At 37.1% G+C, this 19,650-nt stretch overlaps 1 protein-coding gene across 5 annotated transcripts in view; it reads left to right on the top strand.

The window, feature by feature from the left end:
- The window catches only part of r3hdm1 (R3H domain containing 1), an 82,326-nt gene that overhangs the window by 301 nt on the left and 62,375 nt on the right, over positions 1 to 19,650 (top strand). The window lies entirely within an intron of this gene.

The following is a 19,650-nucleotide window of genomic DNA, read 5'->3' as shown; positions in this document are numbered from 1 at the left end:
GATGACTGACAATGTGTCGATTTAGAGTCAAAGAGTGTTTTATAAACAGCCTGTGTGTTTTGCTGCTCGTATATTTGAAGTGGACGTGAGAAATGATCTTGTCTATCAGGGCCAAGGAGATATCAGCCACATGAAGAGTAAATAAACATGCAGGTCACAGATATTAATATGAGTTATGATAATTTCATGTAGTTGTAGTGCTGATGTGTTTTTGTAGCTTTAGGGGTTGATCTTTGTTAGGTTTATGAAGCTCCAGGCTTCATTCATAAGGGCCTTTGCAGGTGATTAAACCACCAGGAGGAGATGTGTCAATGTGTTTATTATTACAAAAATATTTACTATTATTAATGTTTAGTTGATGAATTATGAGATATTTAAATCTTATTCGCCTTTAGATTAAAATAATCGTATTACACTATTAAAGGGTTTATAATACAGAGAATAGGAAATATACAAAATGTATAATTATAATAATTAAGTGTATGTGTATATATATATATATATAATATACATACATAATATACAATAATATACATTTAATGTACTTCGCACTACTATATATATATATATATATATATATATATATATGTATATGTATATGTATATATATATATATATATATATATATATATATATATATATATATATGTATATATATATATATATATATATATATATATATATATATATATATATATATATATATATATATATATATATATATATATATATATATATATATATATATATATATATATATATATATATATATATATATATATATATATATATATATATATATATATATATATATATATATATATATATATATATATATATATATATATATATATTTATTTATATATTACATCTTTTAAGACAGCATTAATTCATTATTAAACAAGATTTCTGATTTTACCACCCAGAAAATGTCAGGTGGTGCAACCATTTATTAATTTTAAATAATATACATTTAATGTACTTCGCACTACTGAAAACTTGTAGATATGAATCATTGTAGTGTCTAAAATGCATAAATTTCCTTTCAATTTCTTTATGTTCTGCCCTTTTAGTCCAATTCATATAAACTGACACTTTTCTATGTGTTCAAACACCCAATTTTCCATAATTAGTTTTTATGTTTTGTTTTTAACTGTAAAAATGATACATTATATAACGGTTTACAGTAATATTTCTTACTTCATTTTGCAATTGCAGTGGGAATTGATCATTTTAAATGTATATTTGCTGGTCGCACCACCTGACATTTCAAACTCAAATCTAACAGGCATTAACTCGGACACCTAAACAAATGTTTGACCATATGCTCAAGGTTATACATGCATTATTTAAATCAAATACACATTTTTATAATAACAACACATGTTCAAAGTTTTCCAGGGGTCGTACCACCTGACATGATAAGTTGAATCAACCTCATCATTACTCAAAAATGTCAAATTATCTGATATTTATGGGAGCGTGACTAATATTGTTACCGCATCACAGGGGTCCTCGGGTCTTCTGTGTGATGCTATATGCTGGTTTTCGTAAAGTTACATTGCATAAAATGGCATTTTTATGTCGGTCGCTCTCCCTGACATTTGGAGAAGGTACATTTTTCGGACAAAAGTTTAAGTAATAGTTTTGAAATGGGCCTGAGACACTATTTTCCCTCATTTATAAGAAATTTAAATCTATTTGATTAAGAATTTTACTGAGAAAATGAACCTTTTTATTGCAGTTTTGTACGTTCGGACGGTCGCACCACCTGACGGTTTTGGTCTTTCAAGCACCACCACTCAAAAAGTCCATTGAATTACACAAAAAGGAAAAGGGTTTCTTATACAGGAGATCAATTTGATATATGTATTTATTAAAATTCTTTTTTGGAAAGTAATGAATTCGGACACCACAAATACATGTCATATTGACCCAAACACTTTTAATAATAAATTATTTGCATGGAATTTTTTCTTTTTATATATATAATTTTTTACAAATAAAAAAGTCCATGCAAATAATTAATTAATTAAAAAAAAATTTTTTAATTAATGCCAAAGTTCAATTAAATCATAAGTTGCTTTAAAGCTTAGTATTTGTACATGAAATAAATTCTTATTATATCTCATTGTTTTTCTATAATAATTAGACTAATTATTTAACACCAGGAGATGCGTCAAGACAATCAGTGTGTTTTTGTTATGAATTGTTTTTTATTATTATTAAATGTTATTTTTACGATTGACACTCATCGAACCTGTTCATTTACACCGATTTTAGACACTGATAACGTTTTTCTTTAAACTTAAACTTAGCAATTATTACTCGTATATTTTTTTTTCTGCACTTTTCTTGCATATAAAAAAAAAAAAAAATGGCTGTAGATATTTTTTGTAGTGCACTCATCATGCTGGAGTCGAGAATGTTGCATTGTGGGATACAGTATCCCGTGCTTTATAATTCATGTTTTTAGGCAAATAGTTGATGATCCTGGTATTCAATGCATATGAAAAATTTGTTAAAATTAAAAAAGTATTCATACAATATACTGCAGTAGCATGGTACAATGCTATTTTAACCCTTTAAGACCTAAGGGTATTTTTACAATTAATTTTCCGCCTGGTGTTATTTACTAAAAAAGCTTGTAAAACATCAACCCTGTTGTGCACAGACAATTGACACACCTCTTTTTTTTCAAGACAAGTTGCACTGTCAGTATATTTGTGTTGCATTGATGTCACCTGAATATAAAATAAGTTATGGGACCATAAAGACAAATGAGAACATAAAACGGAAATTGAATCACTCAAATATTTATTGAAAACACACACAAATAAATAAAAGCTAAGCATATTTCCTCTGGAAAACAGTTTGTTCAAGTCTTTAGAGTCCTGGAACTCAGGAATAAACATGATAACTTATACAGAACCAAAACTATTTACATTTTTCCAAAAAAAGTCCAGGCGCTTTTGGCCTCTTTGGATTTTGGATATTTACTGGTGCCAAGCCTCAAAACAGTTCCTATCAGGAACTTCTCCTCAAACTTTCTCCTCAAACTTTTTCCTCAAACTTTCTCCACAAAACTACTAAAAACTGCAGCGCGTCTCTCTCTCTCTATCCTCAACACTAGCCGTGCGTCTCTCTCTATCCACAATAAAAGAGCTGTGGTTCATGCGTAATGACGCACACCAACGTGGATGACGGATCAGCCTTTCATTGGTCAAACCCTCATCCAAAATGGCAGCTAGCATCGCGCTAGCGGCAAAAATGACGCAAAATGTATAAATTATGGACATCAAGTGGATATATCTTGGATGTAAGCGTTTTGATTTATTGCTGAACAACTCCAAAAAGATGCACATGTTCCAGGCTGGATAGAAAACCTTCTGTAGGCTACAAAGACACCACCGTGATGGCTAGCTTGTTAGCTTTCTGCTGGAAAAAACGGTAAGAAAATCGATAAAAGTTTCATGAAATAATATAGATATTTATCGGAGGTGCCGTGTGACGTCGTGGGCGATGCCGTCGGGCTCTGAGGGTTAAATGTTTTAATGCCTAATATCAATATTGGCTTTTCAATTCGAACACTTAAAAAAAAAAAAAAATCAAGCTCAACAGTGTAGATTTAAAATATAAATTATTAACTGAATAAAGATATACTAATAAAGTTATCGGTATCGGGCGAAATTTCTAGATCGTTGCGTGACAAATTTACATCCACTATTTAAATGTTTTAGTTTTTTAGAGTTAATGAATAATTGTAAATATTTTTTCTGATTTCTCATCCACATGATTTTTTTGGTTGTTTTAGACATCAAATCTAGTGAGCTCCCTATCTAGACAGCTTTTATATGGTGTCATATGTAGTAAGCTGCTTTCCTAGAGACTACATGTTTGCACGTCAGATAGCGGCATACCTGCATTTTTAAATTCAATTTTAGTACTTAATTTCATTGAATAATTGTAAATATTTTTTAGTAAGATGTGTCTTGGGCTGCTTTCTCTCATCCACATTTGATCATTTTTTTACCTAATTAAATTTTTATCTTATTTCTTTGGCATTAAATCGTTGTTAGTTTGTTAGGGCTGCACTACATTGGAACAAACTGACATATTTTTATATTTAGTTTTTCTTATACAATATATTGCGATATGAAAACGTATCGCTTCTCTAGATGACTTGAATAGCTCTACTTGGAAAGAATTAAAGGCACAGTATGTAAGTTTTTTGGATTCAATTATCCAAAAGCCACTAGAACAATGTTATATTTTTTGTTTACTTGTGTACATTATCCCAAATGTTTCCAAGAATGTTTAAATCCAGAGAAATACACGATTTTAACCAGGACACGTATCGTGTCCGTGCGTCGCCTATCAATGACATCATACCCATGTTACGTTCGGTTTTATTTTGTAGAAACCATGGAAACACCGAAGACGTTTTAATATATTACGTGTTTTATTAGACGGGTGAATAACTGTTTGGATCATTGATGGACAGAAAACCAATCATTGTTACACTGTGTGATATTTTCCCCCATCTAGTGGTGAACTGGTATATGACCATCCAGTGAATATTAGTTTCTGTTCCTCTCAATTCCGATTTCGTTTTAACTCCTACGGTGGCCGATTTAGTCCAAGATTAATATGGCTTCCAGTTCGACCTCGTCCACATTCGACACGGTGCCATCGAGTGTTAAAACGCCAAAGGCGAAGCTTGAATTTACGGGTATGTCCCTCTTTGGCTAATGTACTTTCAAGATGGAGGGGCAACATGGCGACCGGCATTCGAACCCTCACCCGTATGTATTTTCAATGGCATATTATAAACTTAAGAGAATACTTTATTACTTGAAAGAAGTAAATATACATTAATGAGCACATATATTTTTGGAAGAACTAAGTGTTTTTAGCTAAGAATAAACTAAAAAAGTTACACAGTGTAGCTTTAAATCGGCTAAATTTACCGCAAGTACCATGTTTTACTAGGGTTTTTCGGTACTTTAGGGATGTTTACATCAATAACTGTTAAGAAACTGTAAGTAATTTATAGAAGTGTTCTTGACTTTATGCCAGAGCTGCCCTGCTCTCTGTCTGCCATTGTCTGTGAAGTGTGTTTACTGTAATATTTACTAGTGAATAGTAGGCTACTAGTTACTTAAATTTAATTCATAAAAACAAACATATTATTTTATTTTTTTATTTTATTTCTGTGAAAAGATTTCCCACAAATGATGTGTTGTGTACACTCTAAAAAATGCTGTGTTAAAATTAACCCAAGTTGGGTTGAAAATGACTAACCCAGCAATTGGGTTGTTTTAACCCAGCGTTTGGGTTGTTTTAACCCAGCGTTTGGGTTGTTTTAACCCAGCGATTGGGTTGTTTTAAGCAAACATTTAACCCAACCACTGGGTTAAAACAACCCAATTGCTGGGTTAGTCCTTTTTCAACCCAACTTGGGTTATTTTTAACCCAGCATTTTTTCAGAGTGTATTTTCTGCTAATCCAATTAAGACATTAATTTAATTTATCTTTTATCTTCTTTTTTTGTCAAACAAAGTGCTGCACAACTGAGTTTTATATGGTTAAAATGAAAACATTAAAACAGAAAGATTTTAATTTATTACTTAAAAAATTTAGTTTTGATTATTATTATTACATTAGTGTTAGTATTATTAATTGAGACGTATCTAAATTCTACTGTACAACAGTGATGTATTTGTCAAGATAAACCGGACTTTTATTTTGACGGGTTGCCGTGAAGACCTTTGAGTTTCTGTGTTTATGACATGACGGTCGTTTTTCTCAAATAAAACGGTAAAATACTCATGAAGTGACTCTCAGTGGCTCTGGAGATGCGTTCATGTCCTCATATGAGACGGCAGAGATGGAAACACGCGACCATCATAGTGATAGTTCGCGTGATAGAGTGTGTGTGTGTGTGGTAAACTGCGCTTCTACGGCATTCATTCGCACAGCGACACTTGATTTGTATTTAAATAGTCTTTTTGTGGATTAATATTCACAGACACTAGTCTATATCACCTGATGTGTTCTCAGGTACCGAAATTTGGTACCGATTGATTTAATGTGAACCGGTACTCTGTAGTACCGACGTAATTCGTGCCCTTAAAAGTAGTGTTCGGTACCCAACCCTATGTTTTACCATGCCTAATCTCGATCTAGCTCACTGCAGTGTGAACAAGTGTCTCATAGTAGACGACAAGCGAATGAACTGAGTAGCATTACAGGGCTCAACACTAGGGTTTTTCTCTTCTGGCCCGGTCGTCCCCACCACAAAAAAAGTAATAAATAAAATAAAATAGGTCTAGTTATTGTTTTTGTTCCATGTACCCTTAATAAATAAGGTTGACTCCAAAAAGCGTAACTCATATAAATTTTAAATATTGTTAAAGACGGTCTATAATTAAATAAGAACAAATAATAGAATTACGAGCAACAAATAAACACAACAGAACAAACATACACATGAAAAACAGTTCTTTTCTGGTTTTTCATGTATGTCTAAACTAGATTTTCAGCTACAGAAATGGTAATCAAATGTAAAATATCACTGCATAGTCTTCACTGTATAAAATATAGATTAACCCTTATTAAAGTTATTCAGTCAAGAGCAGTAAATGTGTCTTTTTGTTATCTCGTATTTTATGAGAAAGCCAAAGGCTGTATAAAAGGAGGAAATGCTTCCCTGCAGAATCTCCTGATCAAAACACAGGCGAAGAAGCAGAAACAAGCGATCTAAAATAAGCAGATGGATATGAAAAATAATGCGATCATCAACATTAAACTGCCTAATGTTACTGAATAAAATGTTGATGACGATCTACAGGACTGTGAAGCATTAGGGGTGTTGACGAACTCCATCTACTCCATCTGTGTTTGATCATCAATCTGGATGTAACTTTGACAAAAACAAGCTTTTTTTCTCAATGTTGCTTTTTTCATGAAACCCACATTCATGTGTTCATGAAAAAAACAATGCATGAAGCTAGAATAAAGCAGAGGCTCTGTTCTTTCTTTTTATATATTGCATGTTCAGATATTCATACAAGATATTCAGTGGGCCATGAAACTTTTGAAAATGACAAAAACGCTGGCATATTTCATGTTTACGTTCATTTAAAAGACGTAACCGACTATGTTATCGATGATACTCGACAAGACAGGCATTTTGTCATAATTTTGTGTGGATGTTTGCGCGCTGTGAGGCGTGGGTGCGCTTAAGCTAGTGGATAAAACACGTACAAATGATAATTTTATGGTTCATTTTTAACTAATCCAAGAATCATGTGCGTTCCAAACCACAATCGACAATCGACTTGGCCCTAATTCAGATCAATTACAGTGACAACTCAAGGTCACATCAGTGATATCACTGATATTATAATCGGCGGCATTTTGCATTTAAAATCCATATTTTCAACATCCAAACAATATATAACTATATCTAGTACATGAACTTAATTTTTCTTGTAAAGCGCTGACATGATGCATAGTCTCACGCTGGGGTTCTTTTTGACCTTGCTATTGTTCAGCTGTTATTTTATTTATATATATTTTTAAACACTCATGCGGTATATTGTTAGGCGTCCTGGTTTCCTGTGCCGCCGGCCTGTTTCTGTCACGCCGAATATTAATGTTTGTGCGCGAGAGGCGCTGCGGTAAGGAATGATCCACGAGCTCCTGTTCGTACAAGCTCATCTGCATCACCACAGGAGGATTCTCACCTGCGCGCTCCTCACCCCCTTTCACCTGAGCGTCACTTCATTCTGCAGCACCGCATTCATTATAGACAATGAGATGACTTTTATTTAATGACTTTTTACCTAGTAGGTGCTTGTGCTCTCAGTTCAACCAGTAACTGCCATTTGGGTTAAGAAATTAAAACGAGTGTTGTGAAATGCAGTTGAACTGGTGTCCAAAGGAATATAATTTTGTTAAAATTTTGTCTGTCATTGTGAACATTACCCGTTCACCCTCTGCGCCCTGTTCACCCAATAAGATCTGTGTATTTAAAGCTGGACGTTTGTGTTATGGAGTGATATACAGTTGAATTGGTGTCCAAAGATGCCATAATCAGTTTTTAGCAAAATATAAGGTGTAGTTTTGAATGTTACCTTTTCACCATGTGTGCCTTGTTCACCCAAAAAGTTGAATCAGACTTTGTTAATGAGAAGATGGTTCAATTGATGCCCAAAAGAGGCTATAATCACCTTATAATCACCTTATAATGAGAGTAGAGTGACTATATATAGCTAAATTGATGTCTGAAATGGGCTATATTCATCTTGATATGTTTTTTTGGGGGCAAAATATTAGTTATCATTTTTAATGTTAGTTTTTCCGCCCTGGATTTTGTGTTATGGAGTGATATACAGTTGAATTGGGGTCCAAAAGATGCCATAATCAGTTTTAAGCTAAATATTAGGTGTAGTTTTGAATGTTACCTTTTCACCATGTGTGCCCTGTTCACCCAAAAAGTTGAATCAGACTTTGTTAATGAGAGGACCGTTCAATTGATTCCCAAAAGAGGCTATAATCACCTTTATAATGAGAGAAGAGTGATTATATATAGCTAAATTGATGTCTGAAATGGGCTTTATTAATCTTGATATGTTTTTGGGGGGCAAAATATTAGTTATAATTTTTAATGTTACATTTTCCACCCTGGATTTTGTGTTATGGAGTGATATACAGTTGAATTGGGGTCCAAAAGTTGCCATAATCACTTTGATAAGTTTTTAGCTAAATATTAGTTGTTTTGAATGTTACCTTTTCACCATGTGTGCCCTGTTCACCCAAAAAAATTATGTGAATGTTGAATCAGACTTTAATATGAGTATAGTTGAATGAAAAGAGGCTATAATCACCTTTTTAATGAGAGTAGAGTGAAATATTGTTAAATTGGTGTCCGAAATAATAATCCCCTTGATACGTTTTTGGCAAAATATTAGCTATAATTTTTAATGTTACATTTTTCACCCTGAATGTAGAGCAGGATTTTGTGTTATGGAGTGATATACAGTTGAAATGGTGTCCAAAAGATGCCATAATCACTTTGAGTTTTTAGCAACATATTAGGTATAGTTTTGAATGTTACCTTTTCACCATGTGTGCCCTGTTCACCCAAATGTCAATGTTGAATCAGACTTTAATGAGAGTATAGTTGAATTGATGCCCAAAAGAGGCTATAATCACCTTTATAATGAGAGTAGAGTGATTATATATAGCTAAATTGGTGTCTGAAATAGGCTATAATCATCTTGATATATATATATTTTTTGTGTGCAAAATATTAGCTATAATTTTGAATGTTCCCTTTTCCACCCTGAATGTAGAGCAGGATTTTGTGATATACAGTTGAAATGGTGTCCAAAAGATGCCATAATCAGTTTGATAAGTTTTTAGCAAAATATGAGTAGTTTTGAATGTTACCTTTTCACCATGTGTGCCCTGTTCACCCAAAAAGTTGAGTCAGACTTTATTAATGAGAGGACAGTTGAATTGATGCCCAAAAGAGGCTATAATCACCTTTATAATGTGAGTAAGTGACTATATTGTTAAATTGGTGTCCGAAATGGGCTATAATCACCTTGATACGTTTTTGGCACAATATTAGTTATTGTTTTTGAATGTTACCTTTTCACCATGTGTGCCCTGTTCACCCAAATGTCAATGTTAAATCAGACTTTAATGAGAGTATAGTTGAATTGATGCCCAAAAGAGGCTATAATCACCTTTATAATGAGAGTAGAGTGATTATATATATAGCTAAATTGGTGTCTGAAATAGGCTATAATCATCTTGATATGTTTTTTGTGTGCAAAATATTAGCTATCATTTTGATTGTTCCCTTTTCCACTCTGAATGTAGAGCAGGATTTTGTGTTATGGAGTGATATACAGTTGAATTGGTGTCCAAAAGATGCCATAATTAGTTTTTAGCAAAATATTAGGTATAGTTTTGAATGTTACCTTTTCACCATGAGTGCCCTGTTCACCCAAAAAGTTGAATCAGACTTTAATGAGAGTATAGTTGAATTGATGCCCAAAAGAGGCTATAATCACCTTTATAATGAGAGTAGAGTGATTATATATATAGCTAAATTGGTGTCTGAAATAGGCTATAATCATCTTGATATGTTTTTTGTGTGCAAAATATTAGCTATCATTTTGATTGTTCCCTTTTCCACTCTGAATGTAGAGCAGGATTTTGTGTTATGGAGTGATATACAGTTGAATTGGTGTCCAAAAGATGCCATAATTAGTTTTTAGCAAAATATTAGGTATAGTTTTGAATGTTACCTTTTCACCATGAGTGCCCTGTTCACCCAAAAAGTTGAATCAGACTTTGTTAATGAGAGGACAGTTGAATTGATGCCCAAAAGAGGCTATAATCACCTTTATAATGAGAGTAGAGTGATTTATATATAGCTAAATTGTTGTCTGAAATAGGCTATAATCATCTTTGACAAAATATTAGTTATCATTTTGAATGTTACCTTTTCACCCTGTGTGCCATGTTCACCCAAAAAGCAATGTGCATTTAGAGCTGGACTTTTGTATCAGTGATTTTTCTGTACTTTGATTAAATTGGTGCTCAAAAGAGGTCAAGATCACCCTGTTATGCTATTGACTAAATATATGCTATCATCTAGAATTGTACCCGTTTGCCCTGTGCACCTTGTTCACCCAAAAAGTACATTGAACCTATAAGCCAGACGTTTGTGTGTAGGAGCGAACGTTGTTCTATTCAGGGATCAAAGTAAACCTTTTATGCTTTTGGGTAAAAATCAGTCACCATCTTGAACGTTACCCGTTCACCCTCTGCACCCTGTTCACCCAATAAGTACTGTTATCAGTGTTAATTTCGTTGACGAATAATTTTCATCATAATTTTCGTCAACAACCTTTTTTCACTGACAAAAACGAGACGATAACTAAATAAAAACTAGTGTTGGATGACTAAAACTATGACGAAAACTTGAAAGAGCTCCTGCAATTGCAATAGTAAGGCGCAGACATTTCAAAATAAGAGTCCTGGTGCATTTCGAGCTTGTTTATAATTAAAAGTCACGCATTATATATTCGTATTTGGTTACACAATAAACTGTATTTCATTTAATTCCCATTTAATTCATAGTCAGGAGGAAAGACCAGTATTTGACACATATTCAATAAAGTATCAGCGTTAATAGTTCACTAAAACCATTTAAAAAAAATCATTACTTGAAATTAAATAAATGTTAACTGAAATAAAAAAATAAACAAACTTATTTGAAGCTTTAGCTTAACCTGATATGGCCTACTGACTAAAACAGAAATACAAAGTTATAAAAACTATATAGATGTTTTAAAAAAAAAAAAAAAAAAAGTGAATTGAGCTCTCTCGTGTATTTTTAATGTCAAAAACAAAATGATGTCAAAATTAAATGGAGCTTAAATGCTTAATGTATTACAATTGAACTAAACTCATTAGATTTTAGGAGACTAAATCTACAGTAGATTTAGTCGACTAAAACTAAAAACAATTCAGGTGACTAAAATAATTCATAAATAAATAAAATAAATCAAAATTTGCTGTAAATCTAGTGAGCTCCCAATTTAGACAGCATTTTTGGGGATCAAATCTAGTGAGCTCCCTATCTAGACAGCATTTTTGGGGATCAAACCTAGTGAGCTCCCCATCCAGACAGCATTTTTGGGGATCAAATCTAGTGAGCTCCCAATCTAGACAGCATTTTTGGGGATCAAATCTAGTGAGCTCCCTATCTAGACAGCATTTTTGGGGATCAAATCTAGTGAGCTCCCAATCTAGACAGCATTTTTGGGGATCAAATCTAGTGAGCTCCCTATCTAGACAGCATTTTTGGGGATCAAATCTAGTGAGCTCCCTATCTAGACAGCATTTTTGGGGATCAAACCTAGTGAGCTCCCCATCCAGACAGCATTTTTGGGGATCAAATCTAGTGAGCTCCCAATCTAGACAGCATTTTTGGGGATCAAATCTAGTGAGCTCCCTATCTAGACAGCATTTTTGGGGATCAAACCTAGTGAGCTCCCCATCCAGACAGCATTTTTGGGGATCAAATCTAGTGAGCTCCCCATCTAGACAGCATTTTTGGGGATCAAACCTAGTGAGCTCCCTATCTAGACAGCATTTTTGGGGATCAAACCTAGTGAGCTCCCAATCTAGACAGCATTTTTGGGGATCAAATCTAGTGAGCTCCCAATCTAGACAGCATTTTTGGGGATCAAATCTAGTGAGCTCCCAATCTAGACAGCATTTTTGGGGATCAAATCTAGTGAGCTCCCCATCCAGACAGCATTTTTGGGGATCAAATCTAGTGAGCTCCCAATCTAGACAGCATTTTTGGGGATCAAATCTAGTGAGCTCCCTATCTAGACAGCATTTTTGGGGATCAAACCTAGTGAGCTCCCCATCCAGACAGCATTTTTGGGGATCAAATCTAGTGAGCTCCCCATCTAGACAGCATTTTTGGGGATCAAACCTAGTGAGCTCCCAATTTAGACAGCATTTTTGGGGATCAAACCTAGTGATCTCCCAATCTAAACAGCATTTTTGGGGATCAAATCTAGTGAGCTCCCAATCTAGACAGCATTTTTGGGGATCAAATCTAGTGAGCTCCCAATCTAGACAGCATTTTTGGGGATCAAACCTAGTGAGCTCCCAATTTAGACAGCATTTTTGGCCATCAAACCTAGTGAGCTCCCCATCTAGACAGCATTTTTGGCCATCAAACCTAGTGAGCTCCCCATCTAAACAGCATTTTTGGGGATCAAATCTAGTGAGCTCCCAATCTAGACAGCATTTTTGGGGATCAAACCTAGTGAGCTCCCCATCTAGACAGCATTTTTGGCCATCAAACCTAGTGAGCTCCCAATCTAAACAGCATTTTTGGGGATCAAACCTAGTGAGCTCCCAATTTAGACAGCATTTTTGGCCATCAAACCTAGTGAGCTCCCAATCTAGACAGCATTTTTGGGGATCAAACCTAGTGAGCTCCCTATCTAGACAGCATTTTTGGGGATCAAACCTAGTGAGCTCCCAATCTAGACAGCATTTTTGGGGATCAAACCTAGTGAGCTCCCAATTTAGACAGCATTTTTGGCCATCAAACCTAGTGAGCTTCCAATCTAGACAGCATTTTTGGGGATCAAATCTAGTGAGCTCCCAATCTAAACAGCATTTTTGGGGATCAAATCTAGTGAGCTCCCTATCTAGACAGCATTTTTGGCCATCAAACCTAGTGAGCTCCCAATCTAGACAGCATTTTTGGGGATCAAATCTAGTGAGCTCCCAATCTAAACAGCATTTTTGGGGATCAAACCTAGTGAGCTCCCAATCTAGACAGCATTTTTGGGGATCAAACCTAGTGAGCTCCCAATTTAGACAGCATTTTTGGCCATCAAACCTAGTGAGCTTCCTATCTAGACAGCATTTTTTGCCATCAAACCTAGTGAGCTCCCAATCTAGACAGCATTTTTGGGGATCAAACCTAGTGAGCTCCCCATCTAGACAGCATTTTTGGGGATCAAACCTAGTGAGCTTCCAATTTAGACAGCATTTTTGGCCATCAAACCTAGTGAGCTTCCTATCTAGACAGCATTTTTGGGGATCAAACTTAGTGAGCTCCCAATCTAGACAGCATTTTTGGGGATCAAATCTAGTGAGCTCCCAATTTAGACAGCATTTTTGGGGATCAAACCTAGTGAGCTCCCAATTTAGACAGCATTTTTGGCCATCAAACCTAGTGAGCTTCCTATCTAGACAGCATTTTTGGGGATCAAACCTAGTGAGCTCCCAATCTTGACAGCATTTTTGGGGATCAAACCTAGTGAGCTCCCAATTTAGACAGCATTTTTGGCCATCAAACCTAGTGAGCTCCCTATCTAGACAGCATTTTTGGCCATCAAACCTAGTGAGCTCCCAATCTAGACAGCATTTTTGGCCATCAAACCTAGTGAGCTCCCAATCTAGACAGCATTTTTGGCCATCAAACCTAGTGAGCTCCCAATCTAGACAGCATTTTTGGGGATCAAATCTAGTGAGCTCCCAATTTAGACAGCATTTTTGGCCATCAAACCTAGTGAGCTCCCAATCTAGACAGCATTTTTGGGGATCAAATCTAGTGAGCTCCCAATCTAGACAGCATTTTTGGGGATCAAACCTAGTGAGCTCCCAATTTAGACAGCATTTTTGGCCATCAAACCTAGTGAGCTCCCTATCTAGACAGCATTTTTGGCCATCAAACCTAGTGAGCTCCCAATCTAGACAGCATTTTTGGGGATCAAACCTAGTGAGCTCCCAATCTAGACAGCATTTTTGGGGATCAAATCTAGTGAGCTCCCAATCTAGACAGCATTTTTGGGGATCAAATCTAGTGAGCTCCCAATTTAGACAGCATTTTTGGGGATCAAATCTAGTGAGCTCCCAATCTAGACAGCATTTTTGGGGATCAAATCTAGTGAGCTCCCAATTTAGACAGCATTTTTGGCCATCAAACCTAGTGAGCTCCCAATCTAGACAGCATTTTTGGGGATCAAATCTAGTGAGCTCCCAATCTAGACAGCATTTTTGGCCATCAAACCTAGTGAGCTCCCCATCTAGACAGCATTTTTGGGGATCAAATCTAGTGAGCTCCCAATCTAGACAGCATTTTTGGCCATCAAACCTAGTGAGCTCCCAATCTAAACAGCATTTTTGGGGATCAAATCTAGTGAGCTCCCAATCTAGACAGCATTTTTGGGGATCAAATCTAGTGAGCTCCCAATTTAGACAGCATTTTTGGGGATCAAACCTAGTGAGCTCCCAATCTAGACAGCATTTTTGGGGATCAAATCTAGTGAGCTCCCAATCTAGACAGCATTTTTGGGGATCAAATCTAGTGAGCTCCCAATTTAGACAGCATTTTTGGCCATCAAACCTAGTGAGCTCCCAATCTAGACAGCATTTTTGGGGATCAAATCTAGTGAGCTCCCAATCTAGACAGCATTTTTGGGGATCAAACCTAGTGAGCTCCCAATTTAGACAGCATTTTTGGCCATCAAACCTAGTGAGCTCCCTATCTAGACAGCATTTTTGGCCATCAAACCTAGTGAGCTCCCAATCTAGACAGCATTTTTGGGGATCAAACCTAGTGAGCTCCCAATCTAGACAGCATTTTTGGGGATCAAATCTAGTGAGCTCCCAATCTAGACAGCATTTTTGGGGATCAAATCTAGTGAGCTCCCAATTTAGACAGCATTTTTGGGGATCAAATCTAGTGAGCTCCCAATCTAGACAGCATTTTTGGGGATCAAATCTAGTGAGCTCCCAATTTAGACAGCATTTTTGGCCATCAAACCTAGTGAGCTCCCAATCTAGACAGCATTTTTGGGGATCAAATCTAGTGAGCTCCCAATCTAGACAGCATTTTTGGCCATCAAACCTAGTGAGCTCCCCATCTAGACAGCATTTTTGGGGATCAAATCTAGTGAGCTCCCAATCTAGACAGCATTTTTGGCCATCAAACCTAGTGAGCTCCCAATCTAAACAGCATTTTTGGGGATCAAATCTAGTGAGCTCCCAATCTAGACAGCATTTTTGGCCATCAAACCTAGTGAGCTCCCAATCTAAACAGCATTTTTGGGGATCAAATCTAGTGAGCTCCCAATCTAGACAGCATTTTTGGGGATCAAATCTAGTGAGCTCCCAATTTAGACAGCATTTTTGGGGATCAAACCTAGTGAGCTCCCAATCTAGACAGCATTTTTGGGGATCAAATCTAGTGAGCTCCCAATCTAGACAGCATTTTTGGGGATCAAATCTAGTGAGCTCCCAATCTAGACAGCATTTTTGGCCATCAAACCTAGTGAGCTCCCAATCTAGACAGCATTTTTGGCCATCAAACCTAGTGAGCTCCCAATCTAAACAGCATTTTTGGGGATCAAATCTAGTGAGCTCCCCATCTAGACAGCATTTTTGGGGATCAAACTTAGTGAGCTCCCAATCTAGACAGCATTTTTGGGGATCAAACTTAGTGAGCTCCCAATCTAGACAGCATTTTTGGGGATCAAACTTAGTGAGCTCCCAATCTAGACAGCATTTTTGGGGATCAAACTTAGTGAGCTTCCTATCTAGACAGCATTTTTGGCCATCAAACCTAGTGAGCTTCCTATCTAGACAGCATTTTTGGGGATCAAATCTAGTGAGCTCCCAATCTAGACAGCATTTTTGGCCATCAAACCTAGTGAGCTCCCAATCTAAACAGCATTTTTGGGGATCAAATCTAGTGAGCTCCCCATCTAGACAGCATTTTTGGGGATCAAACTTAGTGAGCTCCCAATCTAGACAGCATTTTTGTGGATCAAACTTAGTGAGCTCCCAATCTAAACAGCATTTTTGGGGATCAAATCTAGTGAGCTCCCAATCTAGACAGCATTTTTGGGGATCAAACCTAGTGAGCTCCCCATCTAGACAGCATTTTTGGCCATCAAACCTAGTGAGCTCCCAATCTAGACAGCATTTTTGGGGATCAAACCTAGTGAGCTCCCTATCTAGACAGCATTTTTGGGGATCAAACCTAGTGAGCTCCCAATCTAGACAGCATTTTTGGGGATCAAACCTAGTGAGCTCCCAATTTAGACAGCATTTTTGGCCATCAAACCTAGTGAGCTTCCAATCTAGACAGCATTTTTGGGGATCAAATCTAGTGAGCTCCCTATCTAGACAGCATTTTTGGCCATCAAACCTAGTGAGCTCCCAATCTAGACAGCATTTTTGGCCATCAAACCTAGTGAGCTCCCAATCTAGACAGCATTTTTGGGGATCAAATCTAGTGAGCTCCCAATCTAAACAGCATTTTTGGGGATCAAACCTAGTGAGCTCCCAATTTAGACAGCATTTTTGGGGATCAAACCTAGTGAGCTCCCAATCTAGACAGCATTTTTGGGGATCAAATCTAGTGAGCTCCCAATCTAGACAGCATTTTTGGGGATCAAATCTAGTGAGCTCCCAATTTAGACAGCATTTTTGGCCATCAAACCTAGTGAGCTCCCAATCTAGACAGCATTTTTGGGGATCAAATCTAGTGAGCTCCCAATCTAGACAGCATTTTTGGGGATCAAACCTAGTGAGCTCCCAATTTAGACAGCATTTTTGGCCATCAAACCTAGTGAGCTCCCTATCTAGACAGCATTTTTGGCCATCAAACCTAGTGAGCTCCCAATCTAGACAGCATTTTTGGGGATCAAACCTAGTGAGCTCCCAATCTAGACAGCATTTTTGGGGATCAAATCTAGTGAGCTCCCAATCTAGACAGCATTTTTGGGGATCAAATCTAGTGAGCTCCCAATTTAGACAGCATTTTTGGGGATCAAATCTAGTGAGCTCCCAATCTAGACAGCATTTTTGGGGATCAAATCTAGTGAGCTCCCAATTTAGACAGCATTTTTGGCCATCAAACCTAGTGAGCTCCCAATCTAGACAGCATTTTTGGGGATCAAATCTAGTGAGCTCCCAATCTAGACAGCATTTTTGGCCATCAAACCTAGTGAGCTCCCCATCTAGACAGCATTTTTGGGGATCAAATCTAGTGAGCTCCCAATCTAGACAGCATTTTTGGCCATCAAACCTAGTGAGCTCCCAATCTAAACAGCATTTTTGGGGATCAAATCTAGTGAGCTCCCAATCTAGACAGCATTTTTGGCCATCAAACCTAGTGAGCTCCCAATCTAAACAGCATTTTTGGGGATCAAATCTAGTGAGCTCCCAATCTAGACAGCATTTTTGGGGATCAAATCTAGTGAGCTCCCAATTTAGACAGCATTTTTGGGGATCAAACCTAGTGAGCTCCCAATCTAGACAGCATTTTTGGGGATCAAATCTAGTGAGCTCCCAATCTAGACAGCATTTTTGGGGATCAAATCTAGTGAGCTCCCAATCTAGACAGCATTTTTGGCCATCAAACCTAGTGAGCTCCCAATCTAGACAGCATTTTTGGCCATCAAACCTAGTGAGCTCCCAATCTAAACAGCATTTTTGGGGATCAAATCTAGTGAGCTCCCCATCTAGACAGCATTTTTGGGGATCAAACTTAGTGAGCTCCCAATCTAGACAGCATTTTTGGGGATCAAACTTAGTGAGCTCCCAATCTAGACAGCATTTTTGGGGATCAAACTTAGTGAGCTCCCAATCTAGACAGCATTTTTGGGGATCAAACTTAGTGAGCTTCCTATCTAGACAGCATTTTTGGCCATCAAACCTAGTGAGCTTCCTATCTAGACAGCATTTTTGGGGATCAAATCTAGTGAGCTCCCAATCTAGACAGCATTTTTGGCCATCAAACCTAGTGAGCTCCCAATCTAAACAGCATTTTTGGGGATCAAATCTAGTGAGCTCCCCATCTAGACAGCATTTTTGGGGATCAAACTTAGTGAGCTCCCAATCTAGACAGCATTTTTGTGGATCAAACTTAGTGAGCTCCCAATCTAAACAGCATTTTTGGGGATCAAATCTAGTGAGCTCCCAATCTAGACAGCATTTTTGGGGATCAAACCTAGTGAGCTCCCCATCTAGACAGCATTTTTGGCCATCAAACCTAGTGAGCTCCCAATCTAGACAGCATTTTTGGGGATCAAACCTAGTGAGCTCCCTATCTAGACAGCATTTTTGGGGATCAAACCTAGTGAGCTCCCAATCTAGACAGCATTTTTGGGGATCAAACCTAGTGAGCTCCCAATTTAGACAGCATTTTTGGCCATCAAACCTAGTGAGCTTCCAATCTAGACAGCATTTTTGGGGATCAAATCTAGTGAGCTCCCTATCTAGACAGCATTTTTGGCCATCAAACCTAGTGAGCTCCCAATCTAGACAGCATTTTTGGCCATCAAACCTAGTGAGCTCCCAATCTAGACAGCATTTTTGGGGATCAAATCTAGTGAGCTCCCAATCTAAACAGCATTTTTGGGGATCAAACCTAGTGAGCTCCCAATCTAGACAGCATTTTTGGGGATCAAACCTAGTGAGCTCCCAATTTAGACAGCATTTTTGGCCATCAAACCTAGTGAGCTTCCTATCTAGACAGCATTTTTGGCCATCAAACCTAGTGAGCTCCCAATCTAGACAGCATTTTTGGGGATCAAACCTAGTGAGCTCCCCATCTAGACAGCATTTTTGGGGATCAAACCTAGTGAGCTCCCAATTTAGACAGCATTTTTGGGGATCAAACCTAGTGAGCTCCCAATTTAGACAGCATTTTTGGCCATCAAACCTAGTGAGCTTCCTATCTAGACAGCATTTTTGGGGATCAAACCTAGTGAGCTCCCAATCTAGACAGCATTTTTGGGGATCAAACCTAGTGAGCTCCCAATTTAGACAGCATTTTTGGCCATCAAACCTAGTGAGCTTCCTATCTAGACAGCATTTTTGGGGATCAAACCTAGTGAGCTCCCTATCTAGACAGCATTTTTGGGGATCAAACCTAGTGAGCTCCCAATCTAGACAGCATTTTTGGGGATCAAACCTAGTGAGCTCCCAATTTAGACAGCATTTTTGGCCATCAAACCTAGTGAGCTTCCAATCTAGACAGCATTTTTGGGGATCAAATCTAGTGAGCTCCCTATC

Source organism: Gobio gobio, assembly GCF_949357685.1.
Source record: "Gobio gobio genome assembly, chromosome: 24".
NCBI lineage: Eukaryota > Metazoa > Chordata > Actinopteri > Cypriniformes > Gobionidae > Gobio > Gobio gobio.
This window is presented reverse-complemented; position numbering and strand designations above follow the sequence as displayed.